This window comes from Malaclemys terrapin, chromosome 3 (genome assembly GCF_027887155.1).
Source record: "Malaclemys terrapin pileata isolate rMalTer1 chromosome 3, rMalTer1.hap1, whole genome shotgun sequence".
NCBI classification, from domain to species: Eukaryota; Metazoa; Chordata; order Testudines; family Emydidae; genus Malaclemys; species Malaclemys terrapin.
In genome coordinates this window covers 194,670,416-194,677,492 of record NC_071507.1, presented here as the reverse complement: position 1 = coordinate 194,677,492, position 7,077 = coordinate 194,670,416, and positions in this window count along the sequence as shown.

Genomic DNA, 7,077 nt, shown 5'->3' with positions numbered 1-7,077 from the left:
TCTGGGATCCACTCCTTGGACCCAAGCCTCATGGGCACAGCATGAAGAAACCATTTTAGGAAGTAGTTTCTAGGGATGGATTATTCTCCAAAGGTAATATCAGCCTCGAGGAGCCATATGAAGCCAGACAAGCTGAAAGCAGCATGTATTTGTGATGGAAATATCCCCCTAAACACCCACCTTGAGTCCTCATGCATGCATTGCCACGATAGCTTCAGAATTAGGATTATTTAGCTCAACTAGAACTTCAGCATTCTTAGCACACTCTGTAAAACACCCGGGAAAGGAGTTTAGAGAGATGCTAAAGACTTGCACATGGGAGGTGCAATGAAGTGGCTGCGATAAAAACATGCTCTATCACTGAAAAGCGAAAAGAAGTAATACTGCTATAACCATTACTCCAGCCTTTTAGCCATTTGCTATAGTTAATGGAGCAAATATGCACCTGTGAAGGAAGGTAGTGGTGCAGAGTAGTATTGATTAAGAGAGGCTTGGCTGTGGGGTCCCCAAAAGCACCTGTGAAAAGAGAGGAGGAATAAGCCAGGATAAGGCTGCCTCTGTGGCCAAGGGACGAATCTAAGTGACAGCCAAGCGACAAATGCAAACTAGCTTCCTAGGTAGTTTGAGGCCTAGAGAAATGAAGTGAATTGCCCAGTGCCATGCTGCTAATTAACGGCAGACCTGAAGCTAGAAGTCAGATGTTCCTGGGCTGAGTTCACTAAGTCACATTGCTTCTCGCAAGTATTTTCCTTTGCCTCTAATCCTCCAAGATCAACAGCTCTCCATCCCCAAACTTAATTATGTAGTAAAAGGGACAATCTTGCATTGAGAGAGAGGTAGGTTGGAAGACCGGATAGGTTTTTTCCACCCTTAATTTCTATGATTCAGTGTGTGTCATATTTCACAATACTTAAAAGCACTCCTCCATCCACAGCTTTTTGCAGACCCGGCTGCTGCTTCTTGGCCGTGATTTTCACTGCCTGTTTCAGAACAGGACTTGACGAGGACGCTTTCCACTGACGACGACATCAGGAGTTTCCCTGTCACACCCAGCTGAAGAGTTCAGATAAGACTCAGCACGGAGGCGTGGTGGGGAACTAGCTGGTACAGTAACAAAGGAAACATAAGCCTGTAATTTTGCATGAGCACTCATGGCAAAGTGCAGCTAGACTTTAGACCTGATTCTCGTTTACACTCAACCCACTTTACGCTGCTCTGGCAATGTGAAGGGGCCTTAATGTGGGAGTCAGTTGTATTTGCATCCACTTTCAGGCCCCTTTCTACGACTAGAATGTTGCAAAGTGACCCTTATGTAAATGAGAATCGGAGGCGTTATCTCTGGTGAACAGCTTGCTGGATCTCTCCCAGTGGCTTTGTGACACTCTTCTGCCTATGCTTTTGTTCTGTCTGCACAGTTCTAACCCAGCAAGAGCAAAATACAGGGCAGTGACCTCTTTTAATGTTTGACAAAGCTCTAGGTATCCAAGTTTCAGAGTAACAGCCGTGTTAGTCTGTATCCGCAAAAAGAAGAACAGGAGTACTTGTGGCACCTTAGAGACTAACAAATTTATTAGAGCATAAGCTTTCGTGGACTACAGCCCACTTCTTCGGATGCATATAGAATGGAACATATAATGAGGAGATATATATACACACATACAGAGAGCATAAACAGGTGGGAGTTGTCTTACTAACTCTGAGAGGCCAATTAATTAAGAGAAAAAAAAAAAAAAAAAAAAAAAAACTTTTGAAGTGATAATCAAGCTAGCCGAGTACAGACAGTGTGATAAGAAGTGTGAGAGTACTTACAAGGGGAGATAGTCAACGTTTGTAATGGCTCAGCCATTCCCAGTCCTTATTCAAACCGGAGTTAATTGTGTCTAGTTTGCATATCAATTCTAGCTCTGCAGTCTCTCTTTGGAGTCTGTTTTTGAAGTTTTTCTGTTGTAATATAGCCGATTGCTTCCGTCGACGTGCAAAGGCTGAAATTGTGGAAAAGCAACATCACTTGCCACATAACCTCAGCCATGCTGAACACAACGCCATCTACAGCCTCAGAAACAACCCTGACATCATAATCAAAAAGGCTGACAAAGGAGGTGCTGTCGTCATCATGAATAAATTGGAATATGACCAGGAGGCTGCTAGACAGCTCTCTAACACCACATTCTACAGGCCATTATCCTCTGATCCCACTGAAGATTACCTAAAGAAACTACACCATCTGCTAAAAAAACTCCCTGACAAAGCACAGGAACAAATCCGTACAGACACATGCCTAGAACCCCGACCAGGGGTATTCTATTTGCTACCCAAGATCCATAAACCTGGATATCCTGGACGCCCCATCATCTCAGGCATTGGCACCCTAACATCAGGCTTGTCTGGTTATGTAGACTCTGTCCTAAGACCCTACGCTACCAGCACTCCCAGCTATCTTCGAGACACCACTGACTTCCTGAGGAAACTACAATCCATCGGTGATCTTCCAGAAAACACCATCCTGGCCACTATGGACGTAGAAGCCCTCTACACCAATATTCCACACAAAGATGGACTACAAGCTATCAGGAACAGTATCCCTGATAATGTCACAGCTAACCTGGTGGCTGAACTTTGTGATTTTGTCCTCACCCACAACTATTTCACATTTGGGGACAATATATACCTTCAAGTCAGCGGCACTGCTATGGGTACCCGCATGGCCCCACAATATGCCAACATTTTTATGGCTGACTTAGAACAACGCTTCCTTAGCTCTCGTCCCCTAACGCCCCTACTCTACTTGCGCTACATTGATGACATCTTCATCATCTGGACCCATGGAAAAGAAGCCCTTGAGGAATTTCACCATGATTTCAATAATTTCCATCCCACCATCAACCTCAGCCTAGATCAATCCACACAAGCGGTCCATTTCCTGGACACTACTGTGCTAATAAGCGATGGTCACATCAATACCACCCTATACCGGAAACCTACTGACCGCTACACTTACCTACATGCCTCCAGCTTCCATCCAGGACACACCACACGATCCATTGTCTACAGCCAAGCTCTAAGATATAACCGCATTTGCTCCAATCCCTCGGATAGAGACAAGCACCTACAAGATCTCTATCAAGCATTCTTAAAACTACAATACCCACCTGCTGAAGTGAAAAAACAGATTGACAGAGCCAGACGAGTACCCAGAAGTCACCTCTTACAAGACAGGCCCAACAAAGAAAATAACAGAACACCACTAGCTGTCACCTTCAGCCCCCAACTAAAGCCTCTCCAGCGCATCATCAGAGATCTACAACCTATCCTGAAAGATGATCCTTTACTCTCACAGATCTTGGGAGACAGACCTGTCCTCGCTTACAGACAACCCCCCAACCTAAAGCAAATACTCACCAGCAACCACACATCACTGAACAAAACCACTAACCCAGGAACCTATCCTTGTAACAAACCCCGATGCCAACTCTGTCCACATATCTATTCAAGTGACATCATCATAGGACCTAATCACATCAGCCATACCATCAGGGGCTCGTTCACCTGCACATCTACCAATGTGATCTATGCCATCATGTGCCAGCAATGCCCCTCTGCCATGTACATTGGCCAAACCGGACAGTCTCTACGCAAAAGAATTAATGGACACAAATCTGACATCAGGAATCAAAATACTCAAAAACCAGTGGGAGAACACTTTAACCTGTCTGGTCATTCAGTGACAGACCTGCGGGTGGCTATATTACAACAGAAAAACTTCAAAAACAGACTCCAAAGAGAGACTGCAGAGCTAGAATTGATATGCAAACTAGACACAATTAACTCCGGTTTGAATAAGGACTGGGAATGGCTGAGCCATTACAAACGTTGACTATCTCCCCTTGTAAGTACTCTCACACTTCTTATCACACTGTCTGTACTCGGCTAGCTTGATTATCACTTCAAAAGTTTTTTTTTTTTTTTTTTTTTTTTCTCTTAATTAATTGGCCTCTCAGAGTTAGTAAGACAACTCCCACCTGTTTATGCTCTCTGTATGTGTGTATATATATCTCCTCATTATATGTTCCATTCTATATGCATCCGAAGAAGTGGGCTGTAGTCCACGAAAGCTTATGCTCTAATAAATTTGTTAGTCTCTAAGGTGCCACAAGTACTCCTGTTCTTCTTTTTTCTAGGTATCCAACAAACAGTAACAGAGGAGGAGGCTTGAAACGTCAGGAGCTTCTTTTCCTTAATGTGAACAAACATTTTCTGGAACTGCAGCGTCAGGATGTCACATCCATTATCAATATTTCTCAGGAATAAAACAGACCGTTCCTGCTGTCATTGAAGTCAATGGCAACTTCCGCTGACTTCAGTGGAAGCAAGATAATACTACCCAGCTGTTATATAAAAATGTTCAGCGGTAGATTCCAAAGAACTTTACAAAGGAGGTCAGTTTGATTGTTGGGAAACTGAGGCACAGGCAGGTGACATCATGTCCCAAGGTCACCCAGCAGGCCAGTACCAGAGCCAGGAATAGGATCCAGATCTCCCCATACCCCCAGTGCTCTATCCACTAGGTCCTATTGCTTCATGTTGATATGCTGCAATGCTAAATTTGGGTCTCAAAGGCATGAAGTGTCCTATGACAAGGCACTGCTGACAGCTACAGGTCCCAGCTTCTGGAGGCTGGAAACAACCTGAAGTGATTTAAGTCCTTCCTTTCAAACCCAGTCCAGAGACTAATTAAGGTCAGCTGTTCTTCCAGAGCCCTCACCTGTGGAGTCCCACCAGGGTCAGTTCTGTCCCTGTTCTTATTCAGCATCTAAAGGAAGCCTCTAGGGAGCTATTTGACACCCAGCTCCGTACTCCCTCCCTGAGCACCTGGGCAAAGAGCAGCTGACTAAAAATGAGCCAGGCAAGCTGGAAGTTATGCTGGTACGAAGTGAGAAGCAGATGGAAGAACCCTCCTGCCATAGCATCTAAGGGGGCTAAAGGGCACTGTAGGGCAACAAACGCAGACATAACAAGCACCAGTGGCTGGAAGTTAAAGCCAGACAAATTCAAATTAGAAATAAGGCCCAATTTTTTCACAGTGAAGGTGACAATATTGGAACAAGCTCCCAAGGGAAGTGGTGGATTCTCCAACTCACAATGTCTTCAAATCAAAACTGGATATCTTTCTGGGAGAGATGCTTTAGCCAACTCCATGTTACTGGGCTCAATGCAGAATAACTGGATGAAATTACATGGTCTGTATTATGTAGGAAGTCAGACTAGATTATCTAATGGTTCCTTTGAGACTTAAATCTCCGACTCTCCTTCAGATTGTTGGGGGAAGTGCTAATCAAGAAATTACTTCTACAGACTGAGAAAGGAAAGAGATATTATTTCTGTTTTTTAAATAGGAAACACTTAGATACTTCCATGACAGTGGCTCTATATTACTTAGATTAAATAGCGGTGTGTTTTCAGGGAGCCGTGGTTTGTGTTTATCCATCAAACAATAGCATTTGTCTCCATTTGTGTTGAGGATTTTGACATCGGTGATATCTTCCCTGTTAAAAATATAAAGAAATATACTCGTGGGTGGTTTTGTACTCATAATTCTGAGGAAACAGGACTCATATCCAGCTTCTCGTCCACTGTAACCCCCAGGTCCTTTTCTGCAGAACTGCTACCTAGCCATTTGGTCCCTAGTCTGTAACAGTGAATGGGATTCTTCCATCCTAAGTGCAGGACTCTGCACTTGTCCTTGTTGAACCTCATCAGATTTCTTTTGGCCCAATCCTCTAATTTGTCTAGGTCCCTCTGTATCCGATCCCTACCATTCCTATGGCTTAAATGCATTTTTGATTGTCCCCAGCTTACCGAGCAATCTAGATCACTTTGACCAGGGCTCATTATTTACTACAATCATTTTTGCAAACTTGATCAACAGCACTTCATAAAGTGGTCAGCTTGTAAGCTTTATTTCCTCTAAGCTTTAAAGAGTTTGCAGAGAAGCAATGGATAGTAATGGAAATAACTTTCTACATAATATTCCACATGAGATTCGTTAAATAACACTCTGCAGAGCAATAAGAGCTTTTCTATTTTCTTGCTGATTCTGCTGCTTTGGTCTTGATTCTGTAAAAGGCGTAACGGCATCCTCAGTTTTAGGCACACAGGCCTAGGTTAAAGCTTAGCACATGGTTATGTGTTTTGCTGGATCAATGCCTTTGTGTCTGAGGAGCTCAACTTGAACAGCTGCTGCACTGTGCAGAGTAAGAGGAATCATTATTTGGTTAAGAAATATTCTGCTCTCGGTCAGCCAAATGCTGAGGGCTCATTCAGTGCCATGTGATATTACTGATCTTTTATCAGTGTTACAATTTCAGTAGTTCAAATCAAGCATTCAGCCTAACTCCACTTTCTCCCATATAGATTGTTTAAAGGGACACTCAGAAGTGTTAATTTGGTCCAAAATGCACATTTTGAATAAAAGAAAAACAACAAGTTTTTTACCAAATCAGAGACCAACAAAAACAATTCCTAAAGGGTTTTTGTAGGTGTGTGTTTAAAACGTTACATAGGGCAACAGGGAAACCCATTCCTTTGATGTAATTGCAAGCCAGACATTGCAGAATTGTTATAAAGCATGAGACCCTGGAAGTATAATGGACTAGTATCAAACCACTTGTTTCAAATCCTGCAACAGGGTTTCATGCAGGAGCAGCAGTGCATCTATGCAGATCTAATTGTATGGTCAGGGCTGATGTTAGCCACATCGGTGAGTTGATCCAGACTTTCTTTAAATGTTGGGGGTCAGTCTAATGAGACAATTCAATTAACAGTAGAATACCAATGGAGGAAAAATCACTTTTGTAGTGGTAATGAGAGTGGCCTATTTCAAACAGTTGACAAGAATGTGTGAGTAACAGTAGGGGGAAATTAGTATGGGGAAATAAGTTTTCCTCCGTTGGTATACTACTGTTAATTAAATTGTCTCATTAGACTGGCCCCCCATTTGGTAAGGCAACTCCCATCTTTTCATGTAGTGTGTATTTATACCTGCTACTGTATTTTCCGCTTCATGCATCTGATGAAATG